At 45.4% G+C, this 19,798-nt stretch overlaps 1 protein-coding gene across 1 annotated transcript in view; it reads right to left on the bottom strand.

The window, feature by feature from the left end:
* CSDE1 (cold shock domain containing E1) overlaps nt 1–19,798 on the bottom strand; it is a 2,062,269-nt gene that overhangs the window by 477,415 nt on the left and 1,565,056 nt on the right. The window lies entirely within an intron of this gene.

The following is a 19,798-nucleotide window of genomic DNA, read 5'->3' as shown; positions in this document are numbered from 1 at the left end:
TGCTTGATTCTGAAAACACATCATCAACAATGTCTAATACAGGAGGGCATGGCCAAAGGCCTATGCTGAGGGAGAAGGAAATCCCTAAGCCTCTATTGATTCTGAAAAGTCTTGACTCTCCCAATGAAAATGTTCCCTCAAAGTATGCAGGGTTTCTACAAAGGAATAATTTTCAGGAGGAGATGCAGATGGGATGGATTCCTCTGCATCTAAATCCTCATAGGGTGGTATAGAAAATTCCTGATCAGAAGAGGAATCAGAAGAAATAGAAACCTGATCTGAAGATTCATAATCAGTGTCTTGCCTAGGCCTCTTATCAGGTGGGGGTTGGGAACCCCTGATTAAGGTAATTAAGTCTTCAGCCATTTTAATCATCTGCTTTTTGGGCACAGAGGCCTGAGCACGTGGCCCATGCTTTTTTTAGCCTTAGAAGTTGCTTTTGTCTTTGTTTTTGAAGCTGGCATCCATTTTATATAGAATTGCTAAAGCCTGAAGACACCCTCAAAAGCCAGTGCCTGCTCAGCGGCTCCGGATCCATCCGAGGGAGAGACATCCGCGGGTACATTTTGAGAATCTCGCGGCATGCCAGAACCCACATGGGTCTCGGTAGAGGCCTGCGGCTCGAAAGTAGCGGGTATCAGGGGCTGCGAAAGCACCTCACTGAGTACCGGCAAACCGGCGACTGGCTTTGGAGAAGCTTAGTCATTTGTTTTGGACCTAGACGGTCTGTCTCTATCCTTTTCATTGCATTTTTTGTGAACTCCGGTAGTCGGACTGCTATCTGATGACATCTCAGGGTAGTTAAATCTGTTTCCAAAATATTTTGAAGCAAAGATATACCGACACTTAATAGTGCGTTGGTTAAATCTAGCACAAAATCGACAAGGCACATTATTGATCTGGGCCTAGGCAAGGAATACAGTGCAAATGAAAACCCTTATGAGGTATTTGCTTCCCACAAGTAATGCAATTATTAACTTTTACTGACATCGGTATGGAGCAAGAAAGTTTCCCCAATGGGCTACTTAGCTTTAATTGAAGACTTTGGTTCTGAAACTCGAATTCGAAAATTTCAGGAGTAGGCTGACCGGCACTTGCGAACTGCTTCTGCTTCGGGCACTGCGCGGCAAGACTGAAGAAAATGGCGTCGGCTGCCTGTTTTATACCCCTGACGACCTGACGTCATGGAAGAGGAGACAGCAACCGACGCATGACCCAAGACACTGACATTCAGACCAAATGAGGGAAACCTGCCAGCAGATTACCCCAAATGTAATGACTGCAACAGTGAAACACGAAGAACACCAACAAGGAGCAGCATTCAGGCAGAATCGGAAGCATTTAATACTGGTGTCTGAACCTGTACCACAGCATACAGCCTGTGAGAAAGACCATCTCAGAGTGAGTTGTGCAGTGTTCCAGTTCCTGAGGAAGCTCCAAAAGCTATTTCCTTCTTGTGATGAATCCCAAAGCTAGTTGTTCACCGAAACCTATCCCTTCTGCCAAGTCCAGTCCTGATGGCTATATCACAAAATCCAGTACAGTGTTGAGACCATGTTCCACATATACAGCGACTTGGACATGACTATCAATTGAGCATTGCTTTCTCTTTTCTGACTGTGTATATTGATAAATGCCTAACTGCAACCTTATTTGATAAACTGAATTTTTTTCTTTAAGAGGAAGGATGTAGCTCAGTGTGCATATCTCAAAGAAACCTCCTGTGGGCATGTACTAATGTATTTATTACTGAGCAAGTGCAGGGACAGCGTGCCATTTTGTAGTTAGCTGTTGAGAAGCATGCATGTGTGTAAGCTCTGCCTGTTAATCAGTCTGTTTACATTTACGGATGCTGCTGTCCATCCTGATGGGTTTTCTGTAATAAAGCATCTTAAAACAAACTACCCCGCCTTGCTTGTCATCCTTGGAGTAAGAGACGAGCAATACTTCCTTTCTGGTGACAATGAACAGCCTGGAATAGAATCCTACTCCATGCTGAGAAGGAGGAAAGTAGACTTTTGTACCTACCATAAATGAAGATGTTCGAGTGCTCATACAGCTGCAGTCATTACACTTGGGTTATCCTGCCGTCAGGCGGGTCCTCGGGCGGCCGAATTCCAAAGTCTTGGTCCGGCGTCGGTTGTCGGCGCTTCCTCCCTGACGTCAGTGCGGCAGGGGTATAAAAGAGGCAGCCGACGCCATTTTCTTCAGTTTTTCTTGCCCCAGATGTCAGGTGCCCCCAGAAAGGAAGGCAATACATGATGCTATGCAAACATACATAAGTAAATAAATCAAAACAGTCGTTGCAAGCAAATACACCATGAAGGAATACCCCAAATAGGTTGTATTTTTAAGGTGTTTGTCATAAGCCCTGTCCTAAGAGGGGATGGAGGGAGGGTAACCTGGACTGCAGCTGTATGAGCACTAACATCTACATTTATGGTAGGCACAAAACTGTACTATGTTCATCGTGCATACAGCTGCAGTCATTAGACTTGGGTAGAATCCCAAAGCTAAGTAAGGGTGGCTGGTACTAAGCGGAATTTGGAGGGGCTAGAATGCCCTGCAGGACTGCTGTGGCAAAGCCCGCTCTAGATTTTGAGTATAGTGGAAGGTGGTAGTGCTTGGTGAAAGTGTGCACTGAACTCCAAGTAGCTGCTTCCAAAATGTCCTTAGTAGGAACCCCCCCTGAGGAAAGCTGCTGAGGTAGCTGTAGCCCGGGTGGAGTGGGATCTGATGTATGCATGCACTGACTTTCCATGAAATGAACAACAAAAGCGTATGCAGTGGGCTTATCCATTTTGAAATAGTCTTTTTGGAAATAGCCTTTCCTTGAGCACCTGTAGCATAGGACACAAAGAGCTGCTCAGATTTCCTGAATGACTTTGTTCTGTCCAAGTAATAGCGAAGTTGCCTGTGAATGTCCAAGGAGTGTAGCAGCCTCTCCCCTTTGTTCTGTGGATTTGGATAAAAGGTAGGTAAATGAATTGTCTGATTCAAAGCCACACTGGATACTACCTTTGGCATGAAGGTAGGGTTGGTTCATAAGGAAACCCTGTCCTGATGGAAAATAATGAAAGGTTGCACAGCCATGAGGGCCTGTAGCTCCGAAACCCTGCGTGCTGAGGTAATAGCCAGATGCAAGGCTGTTTTCCACGACAAGTATTACAGCTCTGCTGAAGAAGCCGGCTCAAAAGGAGGCAGTGTCAGCTTCTCCAATATGAAGTTGAGGTCCCAAGCTGGAGCTGGGGGCTTCCGTGGGGGTTTTATATTTTTTGCACCTCTGAGGAACTGCCTTAATAGAGGATGTGAGAATAAAGGAGGATCCGTATTGTATTGTGCTGAAATGGCTGAAGCGTGGATCTTGATGGAATAGAAGGAAAGGCCACTGTTTAACATCTCAGCTAGGTACTGTAGAATCTGAGGTATATTTATTACCCAAGGATTCTGGCCCTTTGCTTGATTCCAGGAACAAAATAATTTCCATTTGGCGGAGTAGGTTTTTCTAGTGGAGGGTCTCCTAGCCTCCAAGATGACATCCTGTACCTCTTTGGAGAGGGGAGTCTGTTGGCAAATTAAGGTATTTTCCATGCAGCTAGATTTAGAGTTTTGAGCTGGCTGTGAAGGGTCTTGTAGTTGTGCTGTGACAACAAAAGAGGAACTTGAGGCAGGATCCATGGTGGTGAGTGTGACAGGCTCTTTAGGAGAGGATACCAGTGCTGTCGTGTCCAGTCTGGAGCAATGAGAATCATTTGTGGCCTCTCTGCTCTGGTTTTTAATAGGACTTTGGTCAGTAGAGATAGAGGAGGGAAGGCATAGACTGTCAATGTTGTCCAGTTGAAAGAGTGCGTCCTCCATGCCTGTGGATGATAGGTCCTTGAGCAGAATTTTTCCAACTGGTAATTTCTGTGGGTAGCAAATAGATCTATGTCTGGCTGTCCCCATACTTGAGTTATCCTTTGAGAAGACTTGAGGATGCAACTTCCGTTTGTGTGGGTCTGTCATAATTCTGCTTAAGTTGTCTGCCAGTGTGTTTTCCTTCCCTGGCAGGAATTGTGCCTGCAGTTGAACTTGTAATTCCAATGCTGTGTTCCACAGGGTCATAGCTTGTCTGCACAGGGGGTATGAATGCGTCCCTCCCTGTTTATGTACCACATGACTGTGGTGTTGTCTGTCCTTATTAATAGCTGGCCCGGATGCAGTAGGTCCTTGAAGGTCATAAGAGCATTTTGCACAGCTAGCATCTCCTTTTGATTGATGTGAAGGTGCATCTGTTTTTGGGACCATTTTCCCTGGATGCACTGATCTGACATGTGAGCTCCCCAGGCGTAGTCTGAGGCGTCTGTTGTGATGATCTGACTTGCTTGTGGTATACAGAAAGGGAGACCCGTGTTTCTTTGGCATGCTTGAGCCCACCACAAAAATTCCTTTTGAAGGCATGGAATGAGTGGTAAAATGGTTTCCAAGCTGTGGCTGTGTTGAGACCATAAGTTTTTTCATTGTAGTTTCCTCATATGCAGCTTTGCAAATGGTATTAGTAGGATGCAAGATGCCATGAACCCCAGAGCCTGCAGGATTTTCCTTGCAGTTAGCCTGGTTAAAGTTGCCATTTTGTTGAAGTATTGAGACAGTTGCCCTTGTTTGCCTGGCGTGAGGTAAGCCATATGGGCCGTTGTATTTAAGCTGGCACCCAGGAAAATTATCTGTTGAGAAGGTATTAGTTTTGATTTCTTTTTGTTCACTGTGTACCCCAGGCAGTTTAATAGTTTTATTACAAACACCAGATGCTGTAATAGAATTGTCCTTGCTGTCCGCTTGGATCAGGCAGTCGTCCAGATATGGGTAGATTTGTATTCCTCGTTGTCTGCAGAAAGCAATTACTGATGCCAGGCATTTCGTAAACACTCTGGGCGCAGTAGATAAGCCAAAGGGCAATGCAGAGAATTGATAATGGGTTGAACCTGCAAGAAATCTGAGGTATCTTCTGCAATCTTGTCCGATAGGGACATGCAGGTATGCCTCCTTGAGGTCCAACATTACCAGCCAAGACTCCTTGCCCAGCATGGGAAGAAGCTGCTGTAATGCGAGCATCTTGAATTTTGGTATCTCTAGATATGTGTTTAGAATAGATAGGTCTAAGATGGGTCTCCAATCTTTGTCCTTCCTTGGTACCAGAAATAGTCTTGAATAAAAGCCTTGACCATGTTCTTTTGCAGGTACCTCTTGAATTGCTTTCATATCCATGAGAGCGGAAATTTGTTTTTGTGCCTCTGCCCATTGATTTTGTGGCAGACTTGGCATGCCTCTTATTTTTGGAAGGGTGTGAAAGTGGAACCTGTAGCCTCTGTCTATAATATCCAGAATCCATTTGTCCTTTGTAACAATGTGCCAGTTTTTTGAAAATAAGGCCAGTTTTCCGCCCAAAGGTGCTGCCATTATTGCTTTGTATGGCAGGCATAGGGGAAAGTCATTGTGTCGGTTTTCTAAATGACTGTGGTCTATCTTCTCCACCTCTTGGGGATGGTGCTTGCCACTGCCTACCTCTGTAAGATCCTTGAGGCTGTCCTCTACCCCTTGGGCATCTGTATCTACCCCTTTGGGATCTGTCCATGGCTGGAAAGGACCAATTATTTGAAGGCCAGTTTCTCCTGAAGCGTGGAGGCTGCACTTGCAAGAAATCTTTAACTGTTTGCATAGATTTCGCTTTTTCCTCCATTTTCTTTAGTACCTCTTCCGCTTTAACACCAAACAATACATCTTTTTGTAGTGGTGCATCTAATAACTTTGCTTTGACATGATCTGGTAAGGTTTGCTCTTTGAGCCAAGCATGTCTACGTATGACAGACCCAGTGACAGCAGCTCTACATGAGGCCTCTAAAGCATCAAAACCACACTGTAAGGTATGTTTCCCCACTTATTCTGCTCCATGCAACAAATCCTGCAACTCTTTCAAATCTGGTTGTTCTGTTGGTGTCATTTTGCTTTTTAGCTGAGATAGCAAGAACTGCTGGTACTTTAACATATGAAATTGACAGTTTAATGCCCTCATGGTTAAAGTAGCTGATGTGTGCACCTTTTTCCCCCCACCTTTCTAATGCTCAGGAATCTCTCTCTGAAGGTAAAGGGTTTTTAGCAGTAGAGGCCTTAACCCCCTTGGGACACTGAGAAATAGTTTCTGGGTCAGCAGAAGGGCTTTTATAAAGGAACTGGTGAGAATCAGGAACCCAGTAATATTTGTCTGGTTTAACAGGGGCAGGGGGTAAAGAGTCTGGATTAAGACTGGCTTCTGCGTACACATCATCCAAAATATCTAAGACAGGAGGAATAGCCAGGGGCCTATGCTGGGGAAGTAGCAGAAATTCCCTGAGCCTTTTCTTGGAATCTGAGTAATCTTGGCCCTCCCAGTGGAAGTGCTCTCAATGTATGAAGGGTTTCCCCAAAAGAGTAGTCCTCAGGGGGGGAGACCGAGGGAATAGACTCCTCAGCATCAGAATCTTTAAATGGGGAATAGGCGTAATCCTGGTCCTCAGAAAGGTCTGAGGTGATAAAAGACTGGTCTGAGGAATGGATGTCTTCCTCCAACCTGGGTCTTTTGTCTGAGGGGGGTTGAGAACCCCTGATGAGTGTAATTAAATCCTCAGCCATTTTAAGCATCTGTTTTTTAGGCATGGGGCCTTGAAAGGAGGTCTGAGGACCCTGTTTTTTAATTTTCATTGGAGCTTTAGATTTAGAGAACGATTTAATAGAGAAGGTGGTAGGCCTGAAAACGCCTTCAGAACTGGCAGGCCTTGTTAAATTTTCCATTTCTCCGCCAAGAGTGGCGTCGGTATCTGCAGTGGGAATGGAGACAGAGGACGCTGCGACCTCGGGTACTGAAGTCGCCGGTAAAATAGTTTCATCGGTAGTCAGGGGCTGCGTAGGCACCTCGCTGAGAACCGGAGAACCGGTAGTCGGCCTTAGCGTGATCTCAGTACTCGGTGCAGGCCTCAGGTGTCTGTCCTTATCCTTGCGTTTTTTGCCTGTAACTGGCGTCGGGAAATCCGACGACATGATATAATTAAATTTTTTGCCAAAATAGTGAAGGGTGAACTCCGCCCGGCGCTTAATAGTGCGCTTGTTAAATCTAGCTCAAAAACGGCAGGCCGAGACGTCGTGGTCTGGCCCTAAGCAAGGTATACAATTAAGAGTGAAAATCCTTATGCGGTATTTGCTTCCCACAAGAAATGCAATTATTAACTTTGTCTGACATCGGTCTGAGGCAAGAAAAGTTTCCCCAACGGGGTACTTAGCTTTAAAGAAGACTTAGGCTGAAATACTTTTCGTAAATCTCAGGCGCTGGCCGACCGGCACTTGCGAACTGCTTTGGGCACCGCGCGGCAAGAAAGACTGAAGAAAATGGCATCGGCTGCCTCTTTTATACCTCTGCCGCACTGACGTCAGGGAGGAAGCGACGACAACTGACACCGGACCAAGACTTAGGAATTCGGCCGACCGAGGACCCGCCTGATGGCAGGATAACCCAAGTGTAATCACTGCAGCTGTATGCACGATGAACATCTGGGTCTACTGCTCTTTGTGAGCATAGGATTTGAATTTGAGCCAGTGCCTCTGCCTTTTGATTTTGAGGGACATCTGGATAACCTGAGTATTTTAAATGCTCTTTGAAAGTGAGTTTATAGCCATATGCAATAATATCTAAAACCCAATTGTTTGAGGTGATGAGGGTCCAGGAATGAAAGAAAAGAGACAGCCTTCCCTCCTACTTTTGGGGTGGGGGGTTTGCAGCAGTGGATGAGTCATTTTTGCTCTATGGATGTGGCCTGGGGTCTAGAACTCCCTTGCCCTGGTGTTTCCAAGGTCCATTGCCTGCCTTTTAGCAGTTGCTGCCTCTATGTGGCCTAACCCTTTGAGGTTTTCTCTGCCAGCTCCTACACTGACAGGGAAGGGACCAGGGTTTGGCAGGAACATTTCTACTAAACCTGAGAGGTGGCACCTGGAGGAAATCCTTTCGCTGTCTGCATATACTTCACCTTGTCCTCCATCTTAAAAACTACTACTGCTTTTTGGCCAAATAGAATCCAGCACATTAGACTTAAACATTGTCCAGAAGAGCTTATTGTTGGAACCAAGCTTGCCTTCTAATAACAGATCCAGTGGTAGCAGTTCTACAAGATGCTTCCATGGCATCATAACTACAATGGAGAGAATTTTAGCTACCGGAGCACTGGAATGACAGAGGTCTGACAGTTCCTTGGAAAGGTTTGTTTTCATCTTCAAGGGTGGAAACCTTTTGTCCAAGTTGCTCCAAGAGTCTGTTGGTACTTAATCATATGAAATTGTCAGTTGAGGGCCCTCATGTTGAGAGTGGCAGAAATATAAATTTTTTTTGCCAAACATGTCAAGGGCTCTGCTCTCTATCTGTGGGAAGAGGATTCCTGGATGAACTGGCTCTAGCTCCTTTAGGTCCTGGCTTGATCACTGCAGGGTCAGCAGTGGGGTTTCTGTAAAGATATTTATGGGAATCCAGAACTCTGTAAAACCTGTCCATTTTTTGGGGGGCAGGTGAGAGGGAGTCAAATTTTAAAGAAGATTCCGGGAAGACATCCTCCACCACATCCTGAAAGGGTGGGACAGCCAATGGCTTGTGTTCAGTTAAGTCCAGGAACTCCCTCTCTGTCTGTGGGTAGTCTTGAGCCTCCCACTGGAAATGTCTCTCAGCATGGAGGGTCTCTCCAAAAGTGAAATCCTCAGGGATGGAAGCAGAAGAAACTATTTTCTCTGCGTCAGAGTACTCGAAGGATGTGTAGGAAAAGGCCCTCCACAGACGCACATTCCTCTAGGTCAGAATCTTTCTCAGACAAAGGGATCCTGGTAAATTTCTAGAGGCTCATCTTTTTTTTCTTTTTACAGAGGAAAAAGCGTGCCTTCATCTGACAATGGAAAGAAAGTCATCAGCTAGTCTAAAGATCCTGCTGGGATCCCTGTGAAGTGGAGCCAGAAGGTCTAACCGAAGGCCTGGACAGTTTTCTAGGAGTGACTATGGTCTTCAGCCTAAGAACGTCAGAAGCCCTGATGACTCTCTAGCGAGTCTGTTGAATACGTATCAGGGCTGGAGTGGGCCGCGGCCTAGGATCAGGGCTTCCAGGTGGTGCATGCACCGTGGAAACCAAGGCCTTTTCAGCAGTCCCTGGACCTGACTGACGAGCCAGTGTCAATGGCTGGCATGCAGGTGGAAGTAACTAACGGCATGCTGGACTCTAAAAGGGTCTCAACAGAGGCCTGACTCACCAGTTTAAGAAAAGAAGGGGGCTGCGAAGACGCCTCACCTTGTTCAACAATAACAAGCCTGGATGGAGAGGCAGGTGAAGGATCGTTGTCCGAAGGCCTAAGCTTTTGTTTTTTTTTTCTTGCACTTAGGTTGTTCAAATTCCGAATGACTGACAGATGACATAGAAAATGAAAGAAAAGACTGTTGTCTAAGGAACTTTGCAAGAAATTCATCCCCATGTCTAATAGTTCTAGTACTAAAACGTGCACAAAAGCAACAACTGGCCATGTCGTGGTCTGGGCCTAAGAAAGTGACACAAAGTGAATGGAAGTCTGTGTGGGATCTGCTTACGACAACAGAGACCGTTATTAACTTTATTTGACATGAGCAAAGGAAAGAAAAGTTTCCCAACGGGGTACTTATCTGTCCAACGACACCTCTCTGGTACGGACTGACAGATGCATTTGAAAAAGTACAGTTTTGTACCTACCATAAATGTAGATGTTAGAGTGCTAATATAGCTGCAGTCATAACAGATGGGTTCTCCTGCCGTCAGGCGGGTCCTCGGTCGGCCGAATTCCAAAGCCTAGGTCCAGCGTCGGTTGTCGTCGCCTCTTCCCTGACATCAGTGCGACAGGGGTATAAAAAAAACAGCCAATGCCATTTTCTTCAGTTTTTCTTGCCCCAGATGTCAGGTGCCCCCAGAAGGAAGGCAATACATAAAATTATGTAATAATGCAATGCAATATAATCAAAGACCAGTAGTTGCAAGCAAATACACCATAAAAGAACACCCCTAGAGGGGAAGGAAGGAGGGAAACTTGGACTGCAGCTGTATTAGCACTCGAACATCTACATTTATGGTAGGTACAAAACTGTACTATGTTCATCGTGCATACAGCTGCAGTCATAATAGATGGGTAGAATCCCAAAGCTAAGAAAGGGGTGGTAAGGCACTAGGTGGAGCTAGGAGGAGCCAAAATGCCCTGCAAGACTGCAGTGGCAAAGCCTGCTCTAGATTTGGAGTATAATGGTAGGATGTAGTGCTTGGAGAAGGTATGCACAGAACTCCAAGTGGCTGTTTCTAAAATATCCTTGGTAGGAACTCCTCTGAGGAAGGCTGCAGAGGTGGCTGTGGCCCTGGTAGAATGAGTTCTAATGCCTGTAGGTACAGTTTTGCCATGAAAGGAATAGCAAAAGCATATGCAGTGGGCTATCCATTTTGAGATTGTCTGTTTGGATATTGACTTTCCTTGAGCTCCTACCGCATAGGCCACAAAAAGCTGTTCTGATTTTCTGAAAGGTTTTGTTCTGTCCAGATAATAACGCAGTTGTCTGTGGATGTCCAAGGAATGTAGTAATCTCTCCCCTTTGTTTTGAGGATTAGGATAAAAAGTAGCTAAATGTATGGCCTGATTTAAAGCTACCCTGGATACCACTTTAGGCATAAAGGACGGGTTGGTACGTAATGAAACTCTGTCCTGATGGAAGATGATAAAAGGCTGGACAGCCATAAGAGCCTGTAGTTCTGAAACTCTACGAGCTGAAGTGATAGCCAGAAGGAAAGCTGTTTTCCAGGACAAATATTGTAAATCTGATGAGGAAGTTGGCTCAAAAGGAGGCAAAGTCAGTTTTTCCAGAATTAAATTAAGATCCCAAGCAGGTATTGGTTGTTTTCTTGGAGGTCTTAAATTCTTAGCCCCTCTGAGGAACTGTCTTAATAGAGGGTGAGAGAATAAAGGTGGATCAGTGTTGTATTCTGCAGAAATGGCGGAGGCATGGATTTTGATGGAGGAGAACGAAAGTCCACTGCTTAGCAGTTCAGCCAAATATTGTAGTATTTGAGGTACATTCAGTTTTCCAGGGCAATGGCCCTTTTTATCATTCCAAACACAAAAAAGTTTCCATTTTGCAGAGTAAGCTTTTCTAGTTGATGGCCTTCTGGCCTCCAAAATGACATCCTGCATCTCCTTGGAGAGCAGGGCCTGCTGTGATGCTAAGGAATCTTCCATGCGGCTAGATTGAGTGTTTTCAGCTGACTGTGAAGAGTTTTGAAGCTGTGCTGAGTCAGAAGAAATGGCACTAGAGGCAGGGTCCATGGTGGGGAATGAGTCAGGCTCCTCAGGAGTGGGTACCAATGTTGCCTTGGCCAATCCGGAGCAATGAGGATAATCTTTGGTCTGTCTGCTCTGATCTTCAATAGGACTTTGGGCAGCAGAGGAAGAGGTGGGAAGGCATAAACTGTCATTGATGTCCAACTGAAAGAGAGAGCGTCCACTCTCCAGGCCTTTGTATGGAAGATCCTTGAGCAGAATTTTGTCAATTGATGATTTTTGTGGGAGGCAAAGAGATCTATGTCTGGCCTTTCCCATTATTGAATTATTTCTGTAAAAACTTTTGGATGCAACTTCCATTCGTGTGGATCCGTCATATTCCTGCTTAGGTTGTCTGCCAGCATGTTTTCTTTGCCTGGCAAGTACTGTGCTTGTAGTTCCATTTGTAAATCCATGGCCATGTTCCAAAGTGACATGGCCAGTCTGCATAGGGGATAAGAATGTGTTCCTCCCTGCTTGTTTATGTACCACATAACTGTGGTGTTGTCTGTTCTTATCAACAGCTGGCCTGGTTGTAGAAGGTCCTTGAAAGCTATAATAGCATTTATCACTGCTAGCATTTCTTTTTGATTGATGTGAAGGTGCTTTTCTTTTTGGGTCCATTTGCCCTGAATGCACCGGTCTGTCATGTGCGCCCCCCCAGGCGTAGTCCGAGGCATCTGTTGTGATGACTTGATTTGCTTGAGGCTTGCTGAATGGAAGACCTGTATTTGTTTGGCATGCTTGAGCCCACCACAGAAATTCCTTTTGCAGACATGGAATTAATGGTATTACTGTTTCCAAACAGTGGCTGTGTTGAGACCATATGTTTTTTAGGTACCACTGTAGTTCTCTCATATGCAGCTTTGCACATGGGATTAGTAAGATGCAAGATGCCATGAATCCCAGAGCCTGCAGGATTTTCCTTGCAGTTAGCCTGGTGCAATTTGCCAGTGTTCTGAAATATTGAATTAGTTGCCCCTGCTTCTCTGGCGTGAGGTAGGCCATCTGGGCGTTTGTGTCCAAATTGGCACCCAAGAAAATTATCTTCAGAGAGGGTATTAGTCTTGATTTCTCTGTTGACTGTGTATCCTAGAGAGTTTAATAACATTATTACATAAGACAGATGTTTCAGAAGAATGTGCTTGCTGTCCGCTTGGATCAGGCAGTCGTCCAAATAAGGGTATATTTGTATCCCTTGAAGTCTGCAGTAGGCAATTACTGATGCCAGGCATTTCGTGAATACTCTGGGCGCAGTAGATAAACCAAAGGGCAATGCAGAGAATTGATAATGGGTTGAACCTGCAAGAAATCTGAGGTATCTTCTGCAATTTTTTCTGATTAGGACATGCAGGTATGCCTCCTTGAGGTCCAATGTTACCAGCCAAGACTCCTTGCCCCGCATGGGAAGAAGTTGCTGTAGAGTGAGCATCTTGAATTTTGGTACGAGTAGGAATGTGTTTAGGATGGAAAGATCCAAAATTGGTCTCCAATCTTTTCCATTCCTTGGACCCAGAAATAGCCTGGAATAAAAACCTTGACCTTGTTCGTGTGTAGGTACCTCTTGAATAGCTTTCATGTTTATAAGACCTGAAATTTGCTTTTGTGCCTCTGCCCTTTGATTGTGTGGCAGGTTTGGCATGCCTTTCATTTTAGGAAGGGTATGAAAATAGAATTTGTAGCCTCTGTTTATAATGTCCAGGATCCATATGTCCTTTGTGACAATATGCCAATTTTTTGAGAATAGTGCCAGCTTTCCTCCTAAGGGGGCTGCCATTTGAGACCTGGTTGGCATGCAAAGGGGAAAGTCATTGGTTTTGCTTTCTGAAAGATTGCGAGTTGTCCTCACCACCTCTTTGTGTAGGAGCTTGCCATTGTCTTCCTCTGTATGAGCCTTGAGATTGTCCTCTGCCCCTGGGGCGCCTGTATCTGCCTCTTTGGGGTCTGTCTGTGGCAGGAAAGGACCAGTTTTTGGAAGGCCAATTTCTACTAAAACGTGGGGGTTGGACCTGCAGAAATTCTTTCACAGTTTGCATTGATTTAGCCTTTTCCTCCATTTTCCGTAATACTTCCTCAGCATTTGCCCCAAATAGTACATCCTTTTGAAGAGGGGCGTCTAGTAATTTAGCTTTGACATGATCAGGCAAGGCTTGTTCCTTGAGCCAGGCATGCCTACGTATGACTGAGCCTGTAACAGCAGCTCTACATGAGGCCTCTAGAGCATCAAAACCACATTGTAAGGTATGTTTACCCACTTGTTCTGCACTATGCATCGAATCCTGCAACTCCTTCATGTCTGGTTGTTCAGGTTGTGACATTTTACTTTTCAACTGAGATAACAGAAACTGTTGGTATTTTAGCATATGAAACTGACAGTTTAAGGCCCTCATGGATAAGGTAGTCGAGGTATATATCTTTTTTCCCCACCTTTCTAAGGATCTGGAATCTCTCTCGGAAGGCAATGGGTTTTTGGTAATGGAGGCCTTAACTCCCTTGGGCCCCTGTGAGATGGTTTCTAGGTCAGCAGCATGGCTTTTGTATAGAAATTGGTGTGAGTCAGGAACCCTGTAGTACCTGTCAGGCTTAACTGGAGCTGGAGGAAGAGAATCCATTTTAAGGCAGGCCTCCGAGTAAACATCATCTAGGATGTCCAGGACAGGAGGTATAGCCAGAGGCCTGTGCTGGGGTAACAAAATAAATTCCCTGAGCCTTTTCTTGGAATCTGTATAATCCTGGCCTTCCCAGTGGAAGTGTTCCTTTAAGGTATGCAGAGTTTCACCAAATGAGTAATCCTCAGGGGGGGATACAGAAGGAATAGATTCCTCTGCATCAGAGTCTTCAAAAGGGGAGTAAGACTGTTCCTGATAAGAGTGCTCTGAAATAATGGAGCCCTGATCAGAGGAGGGGGAATCTTCCTCCACTCTGGGTCTTTTGTCCGGAGGTGGCTGAGAACCTCTGATTAGAGTAATTAAATCCTCAGCCATTTTAAGCATCTGTTTCTTAGGCATGGGACCCGGAGATGGGCCCTGTGTAGCTGGTCTCCTAGGGTGCATGGTAGCTTTAGACTTGGTGAAAGCCTTGATGGAGAAAAAAGAGGAAGGTCTGAAGACACCTTGAGTGGAGGTGGACCTGTCCACATTCTGTGTTTCAACACCAAGCGTGGCTTCGGTATCTGTAGTCAGGGTGTGGGCCGAGGAGCCTGCGACCTCGGGTACAGGAGACACCGCCAAAGATGTGTCGTCGGTAATCAGGGGCTGCGTAGGTGCGTCGCTGAGAACCGGACTACGTGTAGTCAGCTTAGGGGTGGTGTCTGTAGAGGCCGCGGACCTCGAGTGTCGGTCCTTGTCTTTGCGTTTTTTAGACAAAACCGGAGTCGGAGTATCCGACGACATAGTATAGTTAAATGCTTTCCCAAAATAATGCTGGGCGAACTCCGCCCGACGCTTAATAGTGCGTTTGTTGAATGTAGCACAAAAACGACAGACCGAGACGTCGTGGTCTGGGCCTAAACAAGGTATACAGAGGGAATGGAAATCCTTATGCGGTATTTGCTTCCCACAAGAAATACAATTATTAACTTTGTCTGACATCGGTCTGAGGCAAGAAAAAGTTTCCCCAACGGGGTACTTAGCTTTTAAGAAGACTTCGGTTCCAAATTTTTCGTAATCTCAGGAGCTGGCCGACAGGCACTTGCGAACTGCTTCTGCTTCGGGCACCGCGCGGCAAGAAAGACCGAAGAAAATGGCGTCGCTGGTTCTTTTATACCCCTGTCGCACTGATGTCAGGGAAGAGGCGACGACAACCAACGCCGGACCTAGACTTTGGAATTCGGCCGACCGAGGACCCGCCTGACGGCAGGAGAACCCATCTGTTATGACTGCAGCTGTATGCACGATGAACATCTGTTTCGGGCTCCATGTCAAGTAGAGAGTATCATGACACAGGCTGGCTACCTTTATACCAGAATGTACTGACGTCAGTCAGGGCACCCACCAGCCTGGGAGTCAAAGATTTTTCTCTGGTAATCAGGTCAGCTGTGGGTTTTCACAGCAGGAAATCCCAATAGTCAGGACTGCAACAGTGAACATGAACATAAAAATCATCATCCATTACCATATAGAATTTTATTAAGAAGCACAAAGTTTTCTAAGAAGTAATCCACAGCAGAAAAGGAGAAAGGATGTTTTACCAACAGAGATGATTGAAAATAGGGGTACAGGAAAAGTACAGTTGTGTACACTTACCATAAATGTAGATGTTCAAGTGTATTCACTGCTGCAGTCATCACATTTGGGTTATCTGCTTGCAGTAGCTCTCAGTCGGCCTGATTAAGTCCTGGGTCCTGCGTCAGTTGCTGTCTTCATCTTCCAAGACGTCAGGTAGTCAGGGGTATAAAGTCTGCAGCAGACGCCATTACATTCGTTTTTCTTGCCCCAGATGTCAGGTGCCCCCCCTAAGGGAAGCAATTAAATATATACATGCAAGCTTATACCTCCAATAAAAAAGCAAATACACCAAAAAGCTTTTAAGAATAGTAAAGGAGAACAGAGGTATAGCCAAAAGAAGTCAGGGGGCTGGAGGGAGGGTAACCAGGACTGCAACAGTGAATACACTCGAACATCTACATTTATGGTAATTGTACTCAACTGTACTATGTTCTTCGTGTTTCACTGGTGCAGTCATCACATTTGGGTAGATTCCCAAAGCTAAGGATGGGAGGAGGAATTTAGATAACATTAGGACCAGCTAAAAGGCACTGCAAGACTGCAGTGGCAAAGCCAGCTCTGGATTTAGAGAAAATTGGCAAATGGTAATGTTTGGTGAAAGTACCTGCAGAACTAGCAGAAGTAGCAGCTTCTAGGATGTCCCTGGTAGGGACACCTCTGAGAAACGCTGTAGAGATAGAGGCAGCCCTGGCTGTGTGTGGTCTTATCCCCTTGTGGGATAGGTTTTCCATGGTGCTTGTAGCAGAAATGAATGCAATGGCTTATCCATTTAGAAATGGTTTGCTTTGAAATGGCCTTCCCCTCTGCCCCTGCAGCAAATGCCACCAGCAGTTGTTCAGATTTCCGTTGAGGTTTAGTCCTGTCCAAGTAAAATCTAAGTTGTCTGTGCAAACCTAAGGAGTGCAGTATCCGTTCCTCTCTGTTCTGTGGATTAGAAAAGGTTGGCAAATAAATGAACTGTTTAAGAGCCACACTGGATACTACCTTGGCCATGAAGGAGGGATTGGTCCTGAAGGACAGTCTGTTTGCATGAAAGATGATGAAAGGCTTCACTGCCATAAGGGCCTGTAATACAGATACCCTTCATGCTGAAGTGATTGCTAAAAGGAAGGCTGTTTTCCAAGAAAGAAATTTTAACTCTACACTTGCAGCTGGATCAAAAGGAGGTACAGTGAGTTTTTCCAATACAAAGTTATGGTCCCAGGCTGGAGTTGGGGCTCTCCTGGGTGGTCTTAAATTTTTGGCTCTTCTAAGGAACTGCTTCAGCAGTGGATGAGAGAAGAGTGTTGGTTCTGTGTTGGTTCTGTGTTGTAATGAGCTGAAATGGCTGAGGCATGAATTTTGATGGAGGAAAAAGAAAGGCCCTTGTGAAGCATCTCAGTAAGTATTTAAGAATCTGAGGTAAATTTGGCGCTGCTGTTCCCATCCCTTGAGTTTGGTTCCAGGAATAGAATCTTTTCCATTTTTCAGCATAAGATTTTCTAGTACTAGGCCTCCTTGCCACCAAAATGACATCCAACACTTGTTTACTGAGGGATGGTAAAGGAGAGATTAGGTAATTAACCAGGCTGCCAAGTTCAGGGTTTGAAGCTGAAGATGCAGAATCTGGCCCTCCTGCTGAGACAGAAGGATAGGGGTCTGAGGCAGGTGCCATGGAGCCAGCAGTGACACTGCGCAAGAGGGTGTACCCAGTGTTGGCGAGGCCAGTCTGGTGCAATCGGTATCGTCCTTGGTTTGTCCTGTTTGATCTTTAGGAGTACTTTGGAGAGGACAGGCTGAGGAGGAAAAGCATAAACAGATGTGCAGAATTTGTCCAATTATTAGTTCTGGGGGAGGCAAATAGGTCTATATCTGGGCTCCCCCATTTGTTTAACAACATGTTGAAAGTCTTTAGTTCCACTTTCCACTCGTGTGGGTCACTGAGATTTCTGCTTAGTCTGCCAGTGCATTTAGCTTTCCTAGCAGGAAATGAGCCAGTAGATAAACTTGGTAGCTCACGGCTGTGTTCCACATTGCCATGGCTAGTCTGCAGAGAGGGTATGAATGGGTACACCCCTGCTTATGTACTACATAACAGTGGTGTTGCCCGTCTTTATCATTAATTGTCCTGGAAGAATGTGGTCCTTGAAGGCTGTCAGAGCATTCCATACAGCTAACATGCATTGATATGCAGGTGCATTTGACTTTGGTTCCATTTGCCCTGAATGCACTTCCCTGCCAGGTGAGCCCCCCATGCATCGTCTGATGTGTCTGTTGTTGGGGTTTGGACGGCAGGGGGTAGAGAAAATGGTAGTCCCTTGATTTGGTGGCAGGCCTCTGCCCACCAAAGGAACTCTAACTGCATGCAACGTATGACAGGAATCATTGCTTCTAGATCCTGAGAAGGTTGACACCATAGTCTTTTTAGATACCACTGCAGTTTCCTCATATGCAGTCTTGCATATGGAATTAGGAGAACGCAGGAGGCCATGGACCCCAAGGCTTGCAGTATTTGTCTTATAGATAGCAGGGTTTTTGGGGCCATTAGTTTGATGTAAGTTGTCAAATGAATTTGTTTCTCTGGCGTGAGGAAAGACATCTGGGAAGTTGTGTTCAAGCTTGCTCCCAGGAATATAATTTGTTGACAGGGTACAAGATGTGATTTCTTCTCATTTATGGTGTACCCCAGACAAGTTAGCACCTTTTGTACAAATGCCAGATGATTCAAAAGTATGTCCTGGCTTTCTGCCTGAATTAGACAATCATCCAGGTATGGGTATATTTGAATATTTCTTTGCCTGCAAAATGCAATGACTGGAGCTAGGCACTTTGTGAATACCCTGGGCATAGTAGATAAGCCAAAGAGCAGTGCAGAGAACTGATAGTGCATGTAGCCTGCTTTGAAGCGTGGGTATCTTCAAGATTCCCTGATTGGGATGTGCAGGTTAAGCTTTCTTTAGATCCAGTGTTGCCAACCAGGCATCTTTGCCTTGCATAGGAAACAACTGGTGAAGGGTTAGCATCTTGAATTTTGGGATCACCAAAAAAGTGTTTAGGATAGAAAGGTTCAGGATAGAACACCATGAGTTGTCTTTTCTGGGTACCAGGAAAAGTCTCGAGTAGAAACCTTGTCCCTTTTCCTCTTCTGGTACAGTTTGAATAGCCCTTATGCTTAAGAGAGAGTACTTGGTTTTGAGCCTCTGCCCACTGATTTGGGGGTAGATCTGCCCAACCGTTTGGGGTTGGTGGCATGTGGAAGTGAAATCTGTATCCTTGGGAGACTATTTAAAACCCATTTGTCCTGGGTAATGAGTTCCCAGTTTTTTGCCTGGAGAGCAACCTTTCCCTCTAAAGGAGCAGTCAGTTGAGAAGGGCTTGGAAGTTTAAAAGTTAAGTCATTGAGACCGTTTACCATGGGGGGGGGGGGGGGGGTGTTACTACTGCCTGATTTGGAAGTGGGAGCCTCCCACTGCTGGGTGTTCTGCTGGTTCTGGGCTTGGACTGAGAAGGAAGGTCTGGACGAGGCAGGAAAGGACCAATTCTTAGAAGCCAGTGCCTACTAAATCTTGGAGGCTGTACTTGCAGGAAATCTTTAACAGTTTGCTTAGATTCAGCTTTTTCCTCCATCTTTTTAAGTAGTTCTTCTGCTTTGTTGTCAAACAGGCGGTCCTGATTTAAGGGAGTATCCAGCAATATAGCTTTAACATGATCTGACAAGGATTGCTCCTTAAGCCAAGCATGCTTTCTAAGTACAGACCCAGTGACAGCAGCCCTGCAAGATGCCTCTAGTGAATCAAAACCACATTGTAAAGTATGTTTTCCAACTTGTTCAGCAGAATGCATTAAATCCTGTAAATCCTTATTTTCAGCACAGTCAGGAATCAACAACATTTTTTGTTTAACCAATCCAATAATATGCTGCTGATACTTTAACATATGAGACTGGCAGTTTAAGGCCCTAATGGCCAAGGTTGCAGAAGTGTATACCTTCTTACCCCATCTATCCAGCGCCCTGGCATCACAGTACGAATGAAAATATTAATGAGGTATTTGCTTTCCACAAGAAATACCATTACTGACTTTTACTGACATCGGTTAAGAGCAAGAAACAGTTTCCCCAATGGGGTACTTAGCTTTAGTTGAAGACTTCGGTTCTGAAACTCGAAAACGAATATTTCAGGAGTTGGCCGACTGGCACTGGCTAACTGCTTCTGCTTCGGGCACCACACGGC

The sequence above is a fragment of the Protopterus annectens genome, chromosome 7.part0 (assembly GCF_019279795.1).
Source record: "Protopterus annectens isolate FY-2018-M chromosome 7.part0, PAN1.0, whole genome shotgun sequence".
Lineage (NCBI taxonomy): Eukaryota > Metazoa > Chordata > Ceratodontiformes > Protopteridae > Protopterus > Protopterus annectens.
Note: the sequence above shows the minus strand (reverse complement) of the source record. Positions and strands in the feature narration are given on the sequence as shown.